Below are 19,622 nucleotides of genomic sequence, written 5' to 3'. Positions count from 1 at the left end.
TCTGGAGCGCTAGCAAAGCAGCAGGAACATCTCCAGATGTCCAGCGAGTGACCCAGGGCTCACAGCAGTAAGCCTCGGACCAGAATTTAGATGTTCTGAGCCTGCACTCGAAGCCTTTTGGATCTGTACCGACCCCTAACGCTGGCTCTAGTTTTCCTTCTGCGCCTGAGCCCTCCTGACCCCTCCGGGCTTAATGTCTTCCCCTCTTCATTGCACTGGGCTTACCCTCCCTCCCAGAACCCCCAGAAGACCCAGAATGCCCAGGAAACCTCCCCACTTGGCCTTTGTTCCCTGACTACCCCTCTCCTCTGAGCTCCACAGAGCTCCAACCTTCGGTTAGTTGCTTTTGTTGTTTTGTGAAGTTGGCTCGGGGTAGGGCCTGATTTGAACTGTCTCCAGTTTGAGGGCAGCTATGGTCCAGCCTTGAGGGCAGGGGCCATACCCCAGGCCCCCACCGTGCCCCAGAGCCCAGCACGGGTTGGGACCATGAGACGATCATAGTAAATTTCCGTGGACACTCTCAAACCCTTATCAGCAGAGCTCTCTGGGTCCAGGGCTGCGATCCACCAGCTCATAGAACAAATGGAGCCCGGGGAAGCATTTTGCTTCACCCGCCCACCCATAGTGGTTTTGTTGTTGCCAACAAATTGTTGTTAATCAGTTACCAACATCTAACAATCGGAAGATGTCCCGTAAAAAGCCAGATTGCTGGCTTCTCGTAACAAATCTGAAGAGTTGATATTGCCAGGCCCCCGTCCCGGGGTCACACTCTGCCATCCCCAAAGAGCCATGGCTCCTTACCACAGCTGTGTCCTCCACTTGCCTCCGTCCGCCCAGGCCTGTGTAACCCATCTGACTTGACTTGGAGGCCTCTGCCCATCTGACTTGGAGGCCTCTGCCTTGGGAATTAGTGTTTTCATTTCATTTCCCTCTCTACATTGTACTTTGATGAGAAAGCAACATACATTTGAGTAAATGAGCCTGCAGCCCTCACCTTCCAGGCCAGCCATTTCAGAGAGGGGAAGGGAGGGAGAAGGAGAAGGACAGAAACATCAGTGTGTGGTTGCCTCTCACGTGCCCCTACTGGGGACCCCACCCACAACCCAAGCACGTGCCCTGACAGGGAATCGAACCAGTGACCCTTTGGTTCGCAGGCCGGCGCTCAATCCACTGAGCCATGCCAGCCAGAGCTGTTCTACATTCTTGATCTCTCTGCCATTTCCCTCTGCTGACGTACACTTCCCCAGCCTCCCTCTCTCTCGCCACCCCAGCTTCATGTCCTTTGCTCCACAGCACACCTGAATGTTCAAGGTGTTTCACTCGGCCTTTGCCCCTGCTGTTCCCTCTGCCTCCATCCCCCAGACTCAGAAGCTAACTGCCCCTTGATGCCCTCAACATAAATAACGTCTTCTCAAGGATGCCCCCGGGTTCAACCCCAGGGCTCACACGGGGTCCCAAGCTCCACACATCAGCGAGCCCATCCCGCCGTGTTGTGTGGTGTATTTGCCCCATGTCTCCCCCCAGACCGTGAGTCCCTGGGAGCTGGGACCCAGTTGTGTCATTCATGCTGGAATCCCCAACACCTGGGACAGAGGCTGGCAGGGCATAGGCAGGAGACAAATGTTTGCTAATAGTTAAATGAATGGGTTTCCTGAGCCACAAAATGAACAGAAAGATTTTCTGGGAACATTTCCATGTCCCAGAGCATTCAGTTAACCAGAATTTCCCACTCACTGCACTCTGGCGAGGACGGGATTTCCTGTGTGAGCACAATCACTAACCATGCATGCGAATGGGGCTGGGGCTCTGCCCTCCCTTGTCTCCACCACTGGCCCAGGAAACAGGGAGGGAGTGCAGGGGGGGAGCTTTCTATTGGCCAGAGAGGCTAGGTGACTTGCCCCAGGTTGCCTAGCAAACAGGTGGCAAAGTCAAGACGGAAACCCAGGGCTCTTGCCTCAGCCTCCCAGCCTGGATCCCCTTCCACCAGCCCAGGCCCACAGGGGGTCAAAAAGGAAGTGGGTGGATGAGACAGTGGACTTCCCAAGCCCAGGTACAACCCTCGCACCGGCAGAACAATGAAGAGCGTGCAGGAAACTGTCAGTCCTCAACACTTACTGTATCATCCATCACACCACTCATGGACGGGCTCTTATCTAAGAGAGGCTGGATCACATTTTGATTACAAATGAGGATGACAGAGTCTGTCTAACCGAGATGAAACCCTCTTCCCACACACTGCTGCCCCTGTTCCACAGGCTGGGCATTCTGAAGGGGGCTGGGATGCATTGAGCAACCCTCCAAGCCGCTCAGATTCCTCACAACCCAGGACCTGCATTTGTGGGAAGCCTTTGCAAAGGCACAGCCACAGGTGGAGGTGTTTCCAGGGGCTCAGGTGGGGTGGGAAACTTGACTTCTCCGAGCTACCACTTTATGGGCCTTGGTATCAGGAAGAGGCCAGTCTGAGCAGTTTATTCTCTTGAGGGTGTAGTGTCCCCAAGTTCTCCCAAGACAACCAGGGGCTGGGTGGACAGCTCATGTTGAGTGGGCTGGACACGGACACAGTACAGGGTGCTGGGCCTGATTCCACCCTGAGACCTCTATAGACCTAGAGACCAGCCCTCACCCTCTTCCACTCGGTCCCGCTGCCTGTGAAGTGGGAACAACAACCTTTTTGCCCTCTTCTATCTCACAAGGTCTTGGAGGGTCCATCTAGTATAGCCTAACAGAGACTTTTCAACTTCTCACCGACAAAATTAAATAAATACGCTACTTAATACTATGTTATCACCGTGACTGGTGCGGCTTAGTTCGTTGGGCCTCATCCTGCAAAGCAAAAGGTTTACTGGCTCGATTCCTGGTCGGGGCGCGTGCCTGGGTTGGGTCCCCTGGTCGGGGCAGGTATGAGAGGCATTCAATCAATGTTTCTCTCTCACACAGATGTTTCTCTCCCTCTCTTTCTCCCTCCCTTCCCCTCTCTCAAATAATTAAATAATACTACGTTATCATAAACAGTTGTCACTATTGTCGATGAGAGGCAAACTAGTATAGTAGTGGTCGAGAGTTCAAACTCTTGGGATTCGCACTGTTAGAGAAGGGATTATAAATGTGGAGAGGGAGGAGAGTAGGATGAACCTGTGGTGTTGGACGTATCGGTGTGAGCTCATAGGGCTGCCCACCAAGAGGACCTGGGAGCAGGAACATCCCAATAGCGATGCGCATATTTAGCAGCTAGACCATGGGTTCTAAATACCATTCTCTACTAAAAAGAACCAGATCTCCTTGGAGAAATGGCTGATTCCATGGGAAAAAACAAGTTGAGCCTAAAACGCATTGTGCCAGAAATAATAAATTGCTCAAGAAGCAATGGGGACATAGCAAAGGGACATAGAAACCAGAGTAAAGAGGTTCCAAATAGCCAAGCTGACGGCAACTTGAGCATCAAAATAAATAATAATTGCAAGGATTTATATTCCATTGAATACAATAGAAAACCAAGAGTCCACACTGATGTCAATCAATAAATGAAGAAATTGAAAGTTAGGAATGGCTGTTTACATAAATTCAAAGTACTTGCCCACAAAATACTAACCACGAGCGGGGCAGGGCAACTCTACAGTAGAGAAACTTAGCAGACACATCCTCACGCAAGCGATCAAACTGGGTTTGACCAGCGGCGCGATGGATGTTCGAGCATCCCGAGTCTCCTTGATGGGATGCGCCGAGTAACGCACGACTTCACTCCGTGGTCCTCCTGCCAGAGAGGCAGAACTCACGTAGTCACGAGCAAACATCAAACTGAGCGACGTTCCTCTAAAGTCTTTGGAAATGTCAAGGTCATAAAAGTCAAGCAAAGACTGAGGAACTTTTCCAGAGTGAAGGAGACTGAAGACACTCAACAACCGAATGTCGCGTGTGGTTCTGAACACCATCCTTTTCCTATAAAAAGCACTATTGGGACAACGGCACAACTTAAATAGGGCCTGAAGTCCAGGGGCAGAAATGGCTCATGTAATTTCCTGGTGTTGATGGGCATCTCGTGGCTGTGTAGCGGCGTGTCCTTGTTTATAGGAAATACACACCAAAGCGTCCAGAGTTAAAAAACGTCATCAGCGGCTTCCTCTCAAATGCCTCAGAGGAGAATAGCTGTACTTGCAGCTTTTCCATAAATTTGAAGTTATTTCTAAAGCCAGGGGCCTGTGCTAATCTAGAACAAGTTGCCGAATTCTCTGATCTTCAGTGTTATCACCTGTATAGTATGGATGGAAGTAATAATACCGGCTTCGCAGGGGTTGTTTGGAGAATTAAATGAAATAATATTTGGCACAGAACTAGATACATACACATATTCCAAAATTTTGAAAAGCTACGTCATTTTTCTTTTTCTTCATGCCGTTCCCATTCCCAGGGAGAGTACCAGGCTATAGAATCAGGTGGCACACGCCTGTGCCAAAGGGACCTGGTAGGGGATGAGAAGCAGGATGAGTGTGTGTGACAACTGACACTCGGTTTCAAGAGCAGGGACACCACAGGGAGAGGGGACACCCCCGGAGGCCTGGAAAACACATGCCCCTGGAGAACGGGGCAGCCACCACCCTGTGCTAATAGATGCAGCCCAGTGTCTCCAGGGCTCTCTTTATTTTCTCCCAAAGACACCAGACATCCAATTGCAATATGAGATCCCCTGGTGTTTAATATTGGCAACTATTTCAAGTTTTTTAATTCTTTTAGGTGGAGAGAGAGGGAGGAAGGGACAGGGAGAAAGGGACATGTCGACTTGTCATCCCATCCATCCGTGCATTCTTCGATTGCTTCTTGTGTGCGCCCTGACCAGAGATCAAACGCGCAACCTTGTCATATCGGGACAACACGCTAACCCGCCAGGGCCACCATTTCAAAGTTTCAGTGGGCTAGTCATTAACGTGGGAGCCAATCCAGCTCCAAACGCCAGCACCGGGAAGAGCTCTGAAAGCGGGTCCTGAACACTTAGAAACACGGGAACGCCCCTGTGGGTTGTCAGGAAAGGCCCCAAACCACAGTCCACGGTTCTGTCGCTGCTCCAGTGGAGTTCCTGATGCCGCCGGGGTGACCATGCCAGGGTGTGCACAAGTAGCCCGGGGGCCGTGGCAGCCCACCCCTCCCCGGCACGGCTGACAGGACAAATCTCACTGACACAGAGCCAATCAGCTCGCTTCTTCCAGGAACTTGGAACTGGAGAGCTGAGAGGCTGAGTTGGTCAAATGACAATGGACACTGAGCCTGAAAGATCGTGCAGAGCTGGGGCCAGCATTCATGCTGCAAGAAACCACAGCCAAGTTCAAGCTGAGGTTCTGGGAGATCAGAATCTCCGGAGGAGGAAAAAAAAATAATAAAAACCAGGAGTGCAGAGTAAAGTGGAGGAAAAAGACAGTGAAGCAGGGACCATATAGCCCTAGAAGGCATTCACAGCAACACAATAGCAAACTCTTCCAAAGCACTCTCTATACTAGGCTCTGTTTAAGCACTGTACATGTATTAACTCATTTAATCCTCACAGCAAACCTAGACGGTAGGCAGTTTTATCATGTTTCACAGATGAAAAAACTGAGGCACAAAGGCATTCCGTCCTAGCTGTGAATGTCCAGCAGCGTGTCCTGTTGTGTCCTTACTGAGAGCCCCCCACCCTTTACTTGTACTCACCTGCATGGATTTTTATTCCTGGGATGGAGAGGAGGAGTTAATTACTATTCAGGTAGTGCCCCCTGCCCATGGCTACTGTCGCTGCAGGGTGAGGGGGGATTCTGGGCCCAGTAAAGGTATCCCCAGACATCCTGCTCCAGCCTTCCTGTATCTCCCCGAAAGGAAAATTGAGGGGATAAAGGGGAAGTCTCACAGCCTGGAGCATCAAAGGCAGCTGCAGACACAGACCCCACAGGCCCCATGTGCCAGCCCAGTCCACACGAGGACGCCAACCCCATCCCTGGGCGGCTGCAGGCTCCGCTGAGGATAAGCAGGCAGAGGGCTTGCAGCTGTCTGTGAGCCAAGAGAGGCTGGATTTCTCTGCTTGAGGCCTGGCCAAGGAGCCAGGAAGGACAAGAAAAGCAAGGTCTTCGCTTCCTGGCATCATATTACTGCCCATAGCCAGGCTCAGTGTGCCAGGAGAGGCTCCCAGGCGTGAGAGCTGCTGGTCAGCTGACAGCGGACAGGGCCCAAGGCCAGTTCTAGAAGCTGCCCTAGGATGAGGAGAATGTGGTGTTGATTGCTGAGGATGGGGAGCAGGCTGGGGCCTGAGGTCCAACAGAAGGTCTCCAGGAGGAAAGGACCTGGGCCTGGAGAAGGGAGGTCTACAGCTGCCATCCCTGGGACTGCAATGACACTAGAGGGGAGTCTTAGCTGCCCCCACCCTGACTTGCCCACCCAGGCTGTTTGGGGGGATGGGGGGGCTGACCAAGGCCGCAGCCTGGCACCAGCCCCAAAAACCTTCAGCGTCCCCCAGTTTCACTGCCCAAGGCTGGAAGGTTCCATAAGCTCCCTGGCTTCTCAGATGAAAGACGCTTTCTAAGAGTCATAAAACCGTCCCAGCTCCGAACAATGGGCCCTTATCCTGCTGTGTCCTTCACATAAGCTCCCATTAGCAATGCACCAGAAGCTGCAGGCAGGAGTTTTATAGACTGGATTTCTGGACCAGCCCCAGTGTTCATTAACATCTACTCCCTCGCTCGCCATGGAGCCTGCAAAATCGCTCCTGATTACAGAGGCCTACAGTGTGCTCGGCCTACAGGCAGCCCTGCGAGGAAGGGGCCTTTGTCCCAGGGCGTGAGTAAGGAAGCAGGCCCAGAGAGGTTGGGTGACTTGCACAGGATCCCACAGCGGGAGAGTGGAGGAGTCGGGGTTGAAACCCAGACTCTGGGCTCCCTCCCCCACACCACATGGCTTCTGGTTATAACCACTCAAGCCCTGCCCGGTGGAATCCAAGAGGTTAAGCCGAATGATTTTCTCGGGTTTATTTCTGGAACTAAGTAAGTATCTTCTGAGGCCTCCATGCCTTCACACAGCACGGTCCTGTTGACCTACCCCCATGTCAGCAGAGACAGAGCGGGGCAGGCCACTTTGGAAGGGACAGCTCATCAGGCCCCTTCCCTCAGGTGAAATCGGAGTGCTTCCCCACATCTCACATCCACACCCCCCGGCAGGGTCACCCACTCCTCCGCTGGAGGCCGCGTGGAGGATGGCGGCCCCTTTTAGTGAGCATTTACGTACTTGAGCCCGTGTGCTCTGGCAAGAACCCTATAGAATGGCTGCCTTCAAGATCCCCTTTTTCACAGGGGGAGCTAAGGCACAGAGAGGTAAGTAGCCTACCTAAGGTCACACAGCAAGAAAGCAACAGATCCCAGGTCTCTCCCAAACTTCACAGTGCGGGGTTCAGCAGGCACTCTATTCCCATAGGCCCAATCCCACTGTCCTGGCTCACCACCCCGGGTGTCACCCAGATGCGTGGATAATGACAAAAGCGGTCACCTCTACTGGGTGGCTTCTAAACACTTTCACCACCTCCCACGTACACAATTTGCAATGTCGATGTTGCAGTTCCCGGTTGGCAGGTGAGGAAACTGAGGCTGAGAAAGGGGAAGGGTCCACAGAGTTCCACAGAGCTGGTACGTGGGAGTATCAGGATTTAAACCCACTTCTGTCTGGTAAGAAGAACTGCTGCTTTATCCAAGTAAGTCCACACAATAACGAAACCAAATTGGGACGCTGATTGTCTTGGTGTGCATTCAACAAACCTCCCCACAGTCCTCAAAGAAGCACCTACTGTGTGCCTGGTGCCATTCCCACAAGGGGTAAACAAGGCTGACATGCCCCAGCCCCCACCAACCCCATGGTGGACCACCAGGGACTGCTGCTTCCCCTGGAGCTCCAACTGCAGCCACTTCCCCCGAGCCCCCAGTACAGGGCTCTTTCCCACCTCTGCCTCCCCAGGCCACCCAGCCTCCCCTCAGCTTCCGGGAGCTTACCAGATAGCTTGCACCAGGCCCCGCCAAGGCAACCTGCTGCTCCTGGTTTCTGGGCTCATTTTGCCCTAAGATGCTTCACCACCCATTCTGAACTGGGCAAACGGAGGAGGTGGCTGTGTTGTCTCAGGCTCCCCAGGAAGCCCTCAGACACACATACTCCCCCACCAGAGGTCATGGCCAGCACCCTTTGTTGAAATAATGTCCTTCTGGACTTCCCCACCCTGAGAAGCTGGCTTGCGGCCTGCCCTTTTCCACTGTTCCCCTGTTACCCTCGGTTGCTACCGAGGAAAAACAGCCTGCTCAGGACAATTCATGGAAACATATGGTTGCTCAGTTAGCATCAGACACTCATTTAGGTGATCCCTACCATCATCATCGTCTTCATCAGGATCATCACCATCATAGCTAACGTTTACTGAGCACTTACTACATGCCAGTCACTGGGCCAACCCTCTCCCTGTTTTATCTCAGCAGCTCTTCACAACACCCCCATGAGGTAGGCACTGTTATCGCCCCATGCAATAGATAAGGAATCCGATGCGCAGAGACAACAGCACGAAGCACTGCACCACTTGCTGAATTGTCTGTCATCCCTGCTGCATGTCATATCCCCGAGGACAGGACCATGTCTGTATGACACAGACTTGTATCTCTTGACCACAGTGCCAGGCATGGAGTAGACACTCAATTAACAGTCTTTAGATGGATGACTGGACGTACAGATGGAAGAGTGGATGGACAAACAGATGGATGGATGGATGGATGGACACGTAGATGGATGAGTGATGGATAGATAGATACATGATGATGAAGGGATGAATAGACAGATGAATAGACGGATGGATGGGTGGATGGGTGGATGGGTGGGTGGATGGATGGATAGGTGGATGGATGGATGGGTGGATGGATGGATGGATGGGTGGATGGGTGGGTGGATGGGTGGATGGATGGGTGGATGGATGAGTGGATGGATGGATGGATGGGTGGATGGGTGGGTGGATGGGTGGATGGATGGGTGGATGGATGGATGGTTGGGTGGATGGATAGGTGGGTGGATGGGTGGACACATAGGTGGATAGATGGACAGGTGGATAAATACAATCAAAAAACAAGAGAAAAGGAACTAGAAAACAATACATACCTCTCGCACTCCCAGCCAGCCACCCACCCCCTCAGTGAAGCAAGAGAAGCTGGAGGCAGTCGCTCTGCTAATTGGAAAATCCCCTGGCCAAGACTCCAGGGAGAGCAGAGAGGGGTGTGCTGATTACCAGGGAGGGAAAACGAGAGTGATGTGTGGGTGCCGGCTTTGAGAGAGCTGAAAGTAAGCAGTAGCATGATAGAGCACGTTGCCCCTTTCCCAGAAACTCCACGGGGAATTTTATCTGCTCCATCCCAAACCACATCTCCCTGCCCAGTGGCTCCAGACCTGGGTCCGGAACAGAGCGGGGCCAGACACCAGGGAGTCAGCCCCAGCCCATCCCCTGGGCACCATCTCAGAATTCTGGAGCCCCTACCAGGAGCCTTGAGCTTTAGGGGGCTTGTTCTCTAGTTGATAATTTAAAAGCTTTCATGCTGCCCTTCAAATTCTTGGACCTCATGAGTTTTGATCATCAGCCTGAGCCAACCAGCCAGATTTGGGGTCAGATCAGTGTGAAGCAGGCTCTCCTCCTCCCCACTCATCCCTGCAGAGCCCTGGGCTTCCAGCAAGATGCAGAGAAGAAACTCAGTAGTCCCAGGAAGCGCACAATGCAGCGTAGGGCCAGTTTTGTGGTTTTCAGGAAGAGGAAGGGGAAACTATAAAGCTCAGTATCATCCCTTCCACCCGGGGACGTCCGCTTGTCTGCATGGACGTGGCATTGAGGTCCCCGACAGCAGGGCGAGGCGCCCTGTCATCCTGCAGCCTCATCTATTTGCCAGTCGTGAGACATCAGGATGGTGCCGGGTCCAAAACCGACGCGCCCTTGCTTTTCCTGAGCACTTACTCTGCGCCAGGCCAGGGGCTGTGCCTGGGACAATGCATCACCCTTGTCACACCTCAGTGCCTAAGAGTCTGAGTGCCTTGCCCAAGTCAGAACACAACCAGAACCCGTGGTTCGCGAGTGCCATGGTGACCCAGCCCGGCCCAGCCCGGCCCAGAGGACAGGTGACTGCACCGCTCTGAGCCCCAGCTTCCTCCGCTTCCTCGTCTGAGAGTGGGGATTGCCAGGAGGACCAAAGGAGCTATGGCCAAGCAGGAGGCCCGCACAGAGCTCAGCACACAGCGAGGGCCCGATGGGTGGGAACGTTGGGTGGCAGTGATAGTGAGAGACAGTGCCGTGGAGCAATCGCTCTTGTGAGAGGGAGAAGACAGAGTATAACCAGGCCCCGGAAGGAGACCCAGGGACCCTTCTCACAGTCTAGGTGGCGGGGACAGGGATGGGATCAGACCAGTCACCCCGGGGAAGGCCCCAAAGTCTCAGTGACTGAGGAGACCCAGCCAGGAGGACTGCTGGCGTACTCCCAGAGGACCACCACCCTGGGGTGGGGGTGGGGGGGGCAGAAGATAGGTGGTGGCCCCCAGCTGTGCCTCAGGAAACCCTACGGATTCAGGGACCAAAAGCTGGGAAAGAATCATCACCTCGGACACTCCTGTCCCAGATGTATCAGGATCTGTGGAGGAAAAGTCACCAAAAAAGAGGGACCAGCCCACCGAGGAGCACACTCTGTTAGGAACCAGGAGGGAGGACCCGACTCTCTGCTGTCTCTTAGCCGTGTGACCTCAAGTAGGTCACCTCACCCCTCTGAGCCTCGGTCAGTTAATGACAGGATCGTCACTGTGGGGGTCACACCTCCTGCCCCTCCCAGCTCCCCAGGCGGGTGGGAGACTCATCAGGATGGCAGCCACGCTCTGCTGGGGCACAGCCCTCATTCATCACCAAGGGACCCTGCCTCGCCCAGCAATGCAAGGGCAGCGTAGCAGAGGCCGCTCCTGAAGGTGGTGATGGGAAGAAGTAAAGAGCCCCAGGACCAGGCCCCTCCTGCTCCCTCTGCCACGCCCACCCACACCTCCTGCCTCCTTTGCTGGCTTGGAGTGGGCGTGGCAGAAAGGAGAAAAGCTTCAAAGGTGACATTTGTGCCCCCAGGACCTTGGGAGGTCAGCCAGAGGGACACACACTCATCTTAAGTCCTCCTTACAACCCAGCCTTGCCGTGCCCAGGCAGACCCCCACCCTGGTGAGCCTCGTGGGCAAATGACAGCTGTCCAGTGAGGAGTAAGGGTGCCGTCGGGCTCCAGAACCAGACCTGTCTGGCATCAAGCCTCAGCTCCCCTCTTCAAGCTGTGAACTCCTGAGTAAGTTACTTAACCTCTCTGGGCCTGTTTCCTCCGCTATAAATGAGAATGATAATGACACCTCCTAGGGGTGCTGAGAGGGTTAAGTGAGTGAGTACATGTAACGTGCTCTGCGAGCAAAGTGCCTGGCACAACGTAAGTATCCAGCAAGCGTGATATGCGCCAGACATCAGCCACCCAAAGGAAAGAGACGGCCTCGAAGAGCAGTGTGCTCGCGCTCACCGGAGAAAGGCAAGCTGTGGCTAAACGGCTGCCTGTCGGGGAGCCGGGGAAGGGAGCTGCCCAGGTGATCTTCACAGTGCTTCCAACTATGAGCCCACGGAATCACGCCGGTGGAATTGTGCACTTTGCACTCCTCCCTCCTAACGTGGCCGGGATGGGAGGAGATGGGAGAGGGCTACCTGGGTGGTCTGTGGGCAGGAGCGGAGGCGTGGGCACAGAGAAGGTAGAAGCAGCAGCCAGCTCTGCTTGCAGACCCTGCTCGGTCACCCATCGACGGGGTGACCTGGAGTTACTCCCCATGCTCCAAGCCTCACTTTTCCCAGCTGTGACACGATGCCGTGGAACTAGGTGTTCTTTGAGATCATATCAAGTGCAATTGTCAAACTCTGCGACCTAAGAAGGGAGTGGGGGGAAGTTTCCCCCCCCCCCACTGGCCCCTGTGAGGCTCCCTCTGCATTCCCCAGCCCCCCTTTGCCTTGACCTGCCCCACAAGGTGGCCATGAGGGCCAGCGTCCTACCCACTGAGGCTGTAACCCACCCAGCAGAGTTCCCCTCGCCAAGCCCCACCGACACCTGGGAGGGGACAGGTTGTCCCTGGGCCCAAACCCAAGGTTGTCGACAAAGGAGAGATCCACCCACACCCCCAGTGAGCTCCAAAGGATCCTCCTCCAGCTCAGCGAGATGTTTAAATACCAAAGCCTGACCTGGATTCTGTGTGATCCAATTCCAGCCCTCGGGGACAGGAGTACGGGCGCTGTGGCGGGCCCCACTGGCAGGGAAGGGTCCCAGCTGTCGCAGCAGCTGGCAGGGCAGCAAGGAGTCCAGGGGTCGGTCGGACACTGTTCTGCACCTACCCGCTGACTCACACACCTGCCAGACCTGCTAGGCAGCAGGAGTTTTTCCAAAAGCCCTTAAGAAATAAGTCAACTGAATAGGGCTTGACGAGAATGGGGCTGGGCTCTCGGACCAGGAAGTTCATAGGATGGAAAAGGAAGGAAGGAAGGAAAAATAAAGGGGGGGATGTATAAGGGGGGACACACAGAAAGGCTTAGCACTGGAGCTGCCCGCTGGCCCAGGAATGGCCACAGGGTCTGGGCACAAGGGAGGGTTGGAAGTCCGCCCGTGGACAGGACCATGAGAAGGTGGGAAAGCACACTGGCCTCAGAAAGTTTCAGGTTTGAACCCCTGCCCTCCGAGCCTGGTGCCCTCTTGGTCCACTGGAGCAGTCCCACTGGGGCGAGGTCCTCAGGGGAATCACGGACATGGTGTGGCAGGGGGGTGGGGGTGGTGCTGGTGGCCCAGCTCCCCGGGGGGACAATCGCCCTCACTCTGGTCGCAATGACACCTGCTCAGGAAGGCAGAACGGCGCACTCGGGACAGGGCAATTTGAATCTTTTTTTAATTGATGAGAAAAAGAGAGAGAAACATCAATTGTTGTTCCACTTACTGGCATTCATTGGTTGCTTCTTGTCTGTGCCCTGGCCAGGGATGGAACCGCAGCTTGGTGTGTCGGGCCAGTGTTCTAGCCGGCTGGCCAGCGCCCTGGTGGCACACTTTTTATCAGTGTTCATGACCCCCCAATGTTAGCCAAACATCTGCCGCACTGATTAAGAGCACAAGTATCTGGACTTTAGGATTCAGTCATTTAACCACCAACTCTGCACTTACCACGTGCCCCTGAGAACCCACGATGGGGCACGTGGTAAGGCAGATCGGCCCCTGCCCTCCAAACCCCCACAAACAGCGGGATGCCTGGACTTCACACCAAGCCTGGCCTGCATTCCAGCTCTGCTTTCTGCTGCAGGAAACTGGCAATCGAGCCAAGGTCCAGGGGTTGGCATACCACAGCCCTCGGGCCAAATCCAGCCCAGCGCCTGTTTTTGTAAATAAAGTTTTATTGAAATGCAGCCACATCCATTTGCTTGTTGCCCGTGGCTGCTGTGGAGAGACAAGAGCAGAATAGAGTAGGGACGGAGGCTGTAGGGTCCGCAAAGACAAAATTCTTTGCTGTCCGGCCTTACGGAGAAAGTATGCTGATCTCTGGCGACGTGACTATAATGAGGATGATGACGGGGAGGATGATAACCTTGGGTTTTGTTTTATCTCACACGTTTTCACCACCAGAAACCTCTCCCTGCATAACTGTGTACGACGTAAGCCTCACAATGAGGTGTCCCCTTTCTGCTGAGCGGGAAACGGAGGCTACTGAGAGAGAAGACACTTGCCTGAGGTCACACGGAGACTCTGTAGCAGATGAATATTTTGAATGAAGGGCTGATGGAAAGAAACCAAAGCCTCTGGTTCCAGGAGTTACCAAGTGAGCTCGCAGGCCTGGGGCAGGCAGGGTTTAGCCAGCTGTAGTAGGAATGGCAGTTAAGCACGGTGGGAGAGAGTCAGCCTGCACCTGTCCCTGCCCCCCGCCCCCCCTTCCCTCCTGAGAGGCTGCCTCAGTCAGAGTCCCGGCTCCACCACAAGCCAGCTGTAAGGTGGGGACACCAAGAGTGCAGGAGAATGAAATGAGATCATGCATGTAAAGCACCTAGGTCAGTGTCAAGGGCAGGAGGCCTCTGTCATTGCTAAAGCTGCCTTGTCATTGTTATTAAAGCATGAAGGGTGAGCAAAGAAGCAGAGAGGTGGAGAAGTAGCTCCTCCACCTGCAGCAGTAAGAGTGGGGTGAGCTCTCCCTTTAAGAGGGCCTGGCCCAAGCTGGGAGGGATGCTTCCTGGTTCCGGTTCAGGAGCCTTGAAAGGAGAGATGTTTCCACGACTGCCTCCCACCTTCACCCCAGCATTGTCCCTTAACCCTGGCCAGGGGAGAGGCTGCCACTGTTGGGAGGTCGCACCCTTGTTCCCAGAGTCCCATGCCAAAAGGCCACTGCTTCACCCATGTCACCAACTCGAAGGGACCGGCCTGAGCCTTCCACTCCCAGAAGCAGCAGCAGCAAAGGTCATGGCAGGAGCATGGGAGGGGCCAGTCAGCCTTGGTCTTTTCCTTGGGACACCTGAGCCAGACTGCCATCTTCCCGAAGGGTATAAAGGCCTCTGGAACTTCCTCTCCTGCTCTCTGGGGGTCTTCTCTTGCCCCTTCTCTCCCCCACCCCCCCCACCCTCAAGATCAGAGGGCAGTGGAGGGGCTGAATATTCATTGAGAAGGAGCCAGAAAAAATAAAAAAACAAACCCACTTCCACTTTTTTTTCCCCAAACTATTGGTCACTCGAGAGGTTAGGGGCGCTTGTGCTTCCCATACAACGACTGCCAATGGCAAATGGAACCGGAAGCAAAGAGGCCAGGGTCTTGAGTTTGGAGGCCTCTAAACTGGCTCCAACCTCCTAAGCCACGGGCTACAGCCTGGAGAGTACGAACAGTGTGTCCCCACGAGGGACACACTGGCCAATATGAATGCAGAGCTGGGGCTCTCCCCGCAACCCAGCATCCTCATGCAGCTTTTACACCCAAGGTTGAGGCCAGAGGCCCTTTTCCAGGTGTGCCTGCCAGTGCCTCTTGGAGACAGAGACCATTTATTCTCATTTGTCCTGAGACAAGCTTCTGGACTAGACCTTGACACTAGCAACTGCCAGCCTCTGTCTCACAGAACCCCTGTCACCTCTGCCGGCTCCGATGGGAAGCCTCAACCCCAGGCGCGACGACGTTCCCCACTCGTCACTTCTACTGCTTTCTCCCGGCCCTCCAGCCAGGCGGCTTTAAGAGCTCCCTGCCAGAGCTCAACAACACAGACAAGACACACAGTGCAGCGTGAGCCCAGCCAGCTCTGCACGGGCAGGGTCTGTGATTACAGCAGGGACGGATCCAACAGACCGGAGTTTGGATCCAGCTTCCTTAGCATGCATGTGACCTCAGTCAAGTCGCTTGACCCCTTGAGCTCAGTATGGGCATCTGTAAAGTGGGGATAATGGCACTCAACTCTGAGGGCTGTTGCAAGGAGTGAATGAGTCCTAGAATGTACACAAACCCACTGACCCAGGAATCAGGGCAGCACCTGAAAGGACGTAATTCGCTCATGGGTAGTGGGGGGAAGAGACTGAAAGTGGGGCAAGAGCTGGGCAAGCAGCACTGTTCCCTCTCTGACCCCTCCCCCACATACGGTACCACAATGTAGTGATGTGGGTTGCCCTGCCCTGGTGAACACCTATGCCTCCACCCCTTTCAACGTAACAGGTGTGCTGAGACAAAGAAATATGGCCCAAATGAAAGAACAGATCAAAACTCCACAAAAAGAACTAAGCAACGAGGAGGAAGCCAACCTATCAGATGCAGAGTTCAAAACACTGGTGATCAGGATTGAGTACAGCCGCAAAAAAAAAAAGGCAGAGGTGAAGGTTATATCAAGTGAAACAAAGGAAAATGTACAGGGAACCAACGGTGAAGGGAAGGAAACTGGGACTCAAATCAACGATTTGGAACAGAAGGAAGAAATAAACATTCAACTGGAACAGAATGAAGAAACAAGAATTCAAAAAAAATGAGGAGAGGCTTAGAAACCTCTGGGACAACTTTAAACATTCCAACATCCGAATCATAGGAGTGCCAGAAAGATAAGAGGAAGACCAAGAAATTGAAAACTTATTTGAACAAATAATGAAGGAAAACTTCCCCAACTGGTGAAGGAAATAGTCATGCAGGAAGGAATAGACAAGTCCAGGAAGCTCAGAGAGTCCCAAAGAAGTTGCACCCAAGGAGGAACACACCAAGACATATCATAGTTACATTACCCAAGATTAAAGATAACGAGAGAATCTTAAAAGCAGCAAGAGGAAAGGAGACAGTTACTTACAAAGGAGTTCCCATAAGACTATCAGCGGATTTCTCAAAAGAAACCTTTCGGGCATGAAGGGGCTGGAAAAAAGTATTCAAAGTGATAAAAAGCAAGGACCTACATCCAAGATTACTTTATCCAGCAAAGCTTTCATTTAGAATGGAAGGACAGATAAAGTGCTTCCCAGATAAGGTCAGGCTAAAGGAGTTCATCATCACCAAGCCATTATTATATGAAATGTTAAAGGGTCTTATCTAAGAAAAAGATCAAAACTATGAACAGTAAAATGACAACAAACTCACAACTATCAACAACTGAACCTAAACAAAACAAAAACAAAAACAAACTAAGCAAACAACTAGAACAGGAACAGAATCACAGAAATGGAGATCACATGGAGGGTTATCAGCCTGGAGGGGGAGAGCGAAGAGTAGGGGAAAAGGTACAGGGAACAAGAAGCATAATTGGTAGGTACAAAATAGACAGGGGGAGGCTAAGAATAGTATAGGAAATGGAGAAGCCAAAGAACTTATATGTACGACCCATGGACATGAACTAAGGGGAAGGGATGCTGGAGAGGGGGAGGTGCAGGACGGAGGGGAATAAAGGAGAGAAAAAAAATGGGATGACTGTAATAGCCTAATCAATAAAATATACTTAAAAAAAATAAAACTATAAAGTAAAAAAAAAAGAAAGAAAAATGTAAGAAAGCAGAAGCGAGTTCTGTGGACACCCCGTTTACATCCATAATGGCTAGGCTAACGGCAAATGATTCTTATCTGTCATTTAAACAGACCCACCAAAACCTCTACCAGGCCAAGTCCTTGCATGGAAAATGTGTACAAGAGATTAAACTTTCCCCAAGTTCAGGATTTCAGCTGCCCTGGCTCCACCAACTGTTCTGAGAGAGGGTGTTAACCTACAAATAAAAGGCCAAAGCGGCGACTAAGCGTTCACGTGAGATCCAAAATAATAGCTGTACCTGGAAACGCTGATTCAGGCAGAAACCAGGGAGTGTACTGACCACAGGTGAAAGCAGGCGGATCTGTGAGAAGGGGAAGGCAAACACAAATGGGAGGAAGGAATTTCCATGGGTGCAGATAAGCTAGCATAGGAGAAAAGCCTTGAAGGGGACGCTTGTGCCCCTAGGACCCTGGGAAGCCATCCAGAGAGACACACTCATCTAAACGTCCCCCTCACAACCTCAGCCTTGCCACGCCCAGCCAGATCCCCGCCCCAGGGAGTCTTGAAGTCTCTCCACAGCCGATCCTCTGGGGGCATAAACTATTACCACAGACAAAGAAACTGAGGCTCAGAGAGGGTAAGCAATTTGACCATGATCATTTAACTTAAGTGGCTGTATTGATAAACTGTTTCTGCATAATAAACAAACCCAAACTTAGTGGCTTAAAACAATAAGCATCTAATATAGTTCATAGTCACCTGTTCTTCTGGCTGGGACCAAACTAAGTTGATCTCACTTGGGCTTGGCTTGCTCCTCAGTCGGCTGGTCTAGGATGGCCTTGCTTGGAACCCTTTCCTCCACGTGGTCCCTCACCCCCCAGCACTGCTGCGCAAGCTCATGTCACATGATGGTTGCGAAGGTCCATGGGGCAGAATGTATTCGCGGGTAAGGCCTCGAAGACCCTGGCTTGGCAGTCGGTCACAAGTCCTCGCTTCCACCACATTCCATTGGTCAAAGAATGGAAGAGCTCTCCACGATGGGAGACACACATCAGGGAGGCCATTTCCGTCACTTGTCACTTACACAGTGCTGGGGCCAGGGTTTGAGCACAGGCCTGTCGCTCTTATGGCATGCTGTCTCCAGTTACAGCTCGAGTCGCCCGTTCTCTCCTGTTTGGTATTGAACTCGGGCCTCTTCCCTCTCCAGCTCAGGCCTTTAAACAGCACTCTGACATTACCCCACAGAGAGGGTCCGAGGCACAACTTACCTACATCCATTTGCCTGGCAGCCCACATACGTATCGGATTCCTATTGTGTCTATTCTGCCAGCTCAGGGCCATCGTGGGAATTTAATCGGCAGCACAAACAGCTGGCGCACACTCAAGACAATGCAGAAACAGCCCTGGCTGGCGTGGCTCAGTGGCTTGAGTGCTGGCCTGCGAACCAAAGGGTCGCCAGTTTGGTTCCCAGTCAGGGCACATGCCTGGGTTGCAGGCCAGGTCTCCAGTGTGGGGCGCAGAAGAGGCAACCACACATTGATGTTTCTCTTTTTCCCTCCCTTCCCCTCTCGAATAAATAAATAAATAAATAAATGTATAAAAGCTAAAAAAAAAAAAAAAGACACTGCAGAAACAAAAAGCAAGTTGGGGGAGGCACTGAAGCCAATGGCTTGGAGGGGGCCCAGTTTCCGAGAGGCCAGTGATGGGCATAATCGGTCATTAACAGCTACAGTGCTGTCCTCACAGAAACGTCTTTGCTGAAATCAGTAGTCAGCCTTAGCGGCAGCTCAGACGGACCGCAAGGGGATGGGGTGGGGGATGGGGTGGATCTCAGGGAAGGGTCTGTGTGGTGCATGGCGCCCCCTGGTGGGCGCATTGACCACTTCTGTCAGCAGAGGTTTCAAGGAGGGTACTGCACCCAGGTTCTCAGGCCCTCTCCTCCACCCCAGTGGAAGCCTCTGAGTCACCTGGCCTTGCAGATGTGGATCTTAAACAAGTTGCTCCACCTCCTGGAGCCCCATTTTTGTACCTGTCAAGTGGGGCGATGACCTCTCACCATAGCTATGAGGAATCAGTGAAGTCACATCCACAAAGGGCTGGTGCCTCGTGGGTGTTCCAGGAGCGAGGCCAGCAGCTCCACCTCTTCACTCAGACCCGGGAGCATGAACATCAGGTGGCAGGAAGCTCAGGGTCAAGCCCACCGCTAGTGCCAAGGCACTGGCCCAGAGAATAGAATCTTACATCGTTGAAAATTACACAGAAACACACTCGGCTTCTAACATTAGTACCACGGCAAGAGTGAACCAGCAATAACACACGACATGCATGCAACGCACTCAGTGCTCCCAGCATCGCTACGAGGACACCGAGGTTCAGAGAGGTTCAGACACTTGCCCAATGTCACACTGCTGGTGGGAAGTAGACTCAGGGTTCAAAGCTGGATCATCAGGCTCCAAAATGTGGGCCTGTCCCCTCATCTGACTGCACTGGACGGAGGGGCTCTACCAGCCTGCCTGAGGGAAGAGGGGAGACAGGTTTTTTTCCCCCGGTATGTAGATGGAGAAACCGAGAAACTGGCAGTCCAAGCTTCATTCTCTGACCCCTGACCCCTGACCCTGGCT

At 53.0% G+C, this 19,622-nt stretch overlaps 1 protein-coding gene across 3 annotated transcripts in view; it reads right to left on the bottom strand.

The window, feature by feature from the left end:
• The window catches only part of ARHGEF10L (Rho guanine nucleotide exchange factor 10 like), a 152,708-nt gene extending 140,244 nt beyond the window's left edge, over positions 1 to 12,464 (bottom strand). For 2 of the 3 annotated variants that reach the window (XM_045190581.3, XM_053920416.2), the window contains exon 1: positions 12,248 to 12,464. The gene's annotated coding sequence lies outside the window, so the exon portion shown is untranslated. Of the gene's footprint in view, positions 1 to 7,991; positions 8,010 to 12,247 lie in introns of those variants that run through there. The other variant, XM_071220851.1, reaches the window with a different exon arrangement.
• Positions 12,465 to 19,622: the final 7,158 nt, after the last annotated feature.

The sequence above is a fragment of the Desmodus rotundus genome, chromosome 3 (genome assembly GCF_022682495.2).
Source record: "Desmodus rotundus isolate HL8 chromosome 3, HLdesRot8A.1, whole genome shotgun sequence".
Classification (NCBI taxonomy): domain Eukaryota; kingdom Metazoa; phylum Chordata; class Mammalia; order Chiroptera; family Phyllostomidae; genus Desmodus; species Desmodus rotundus.
Note: the sequence above shows the minus strand (reverse complement) of the source record. Positions and strands in the feature narration are given on the sequence as shown.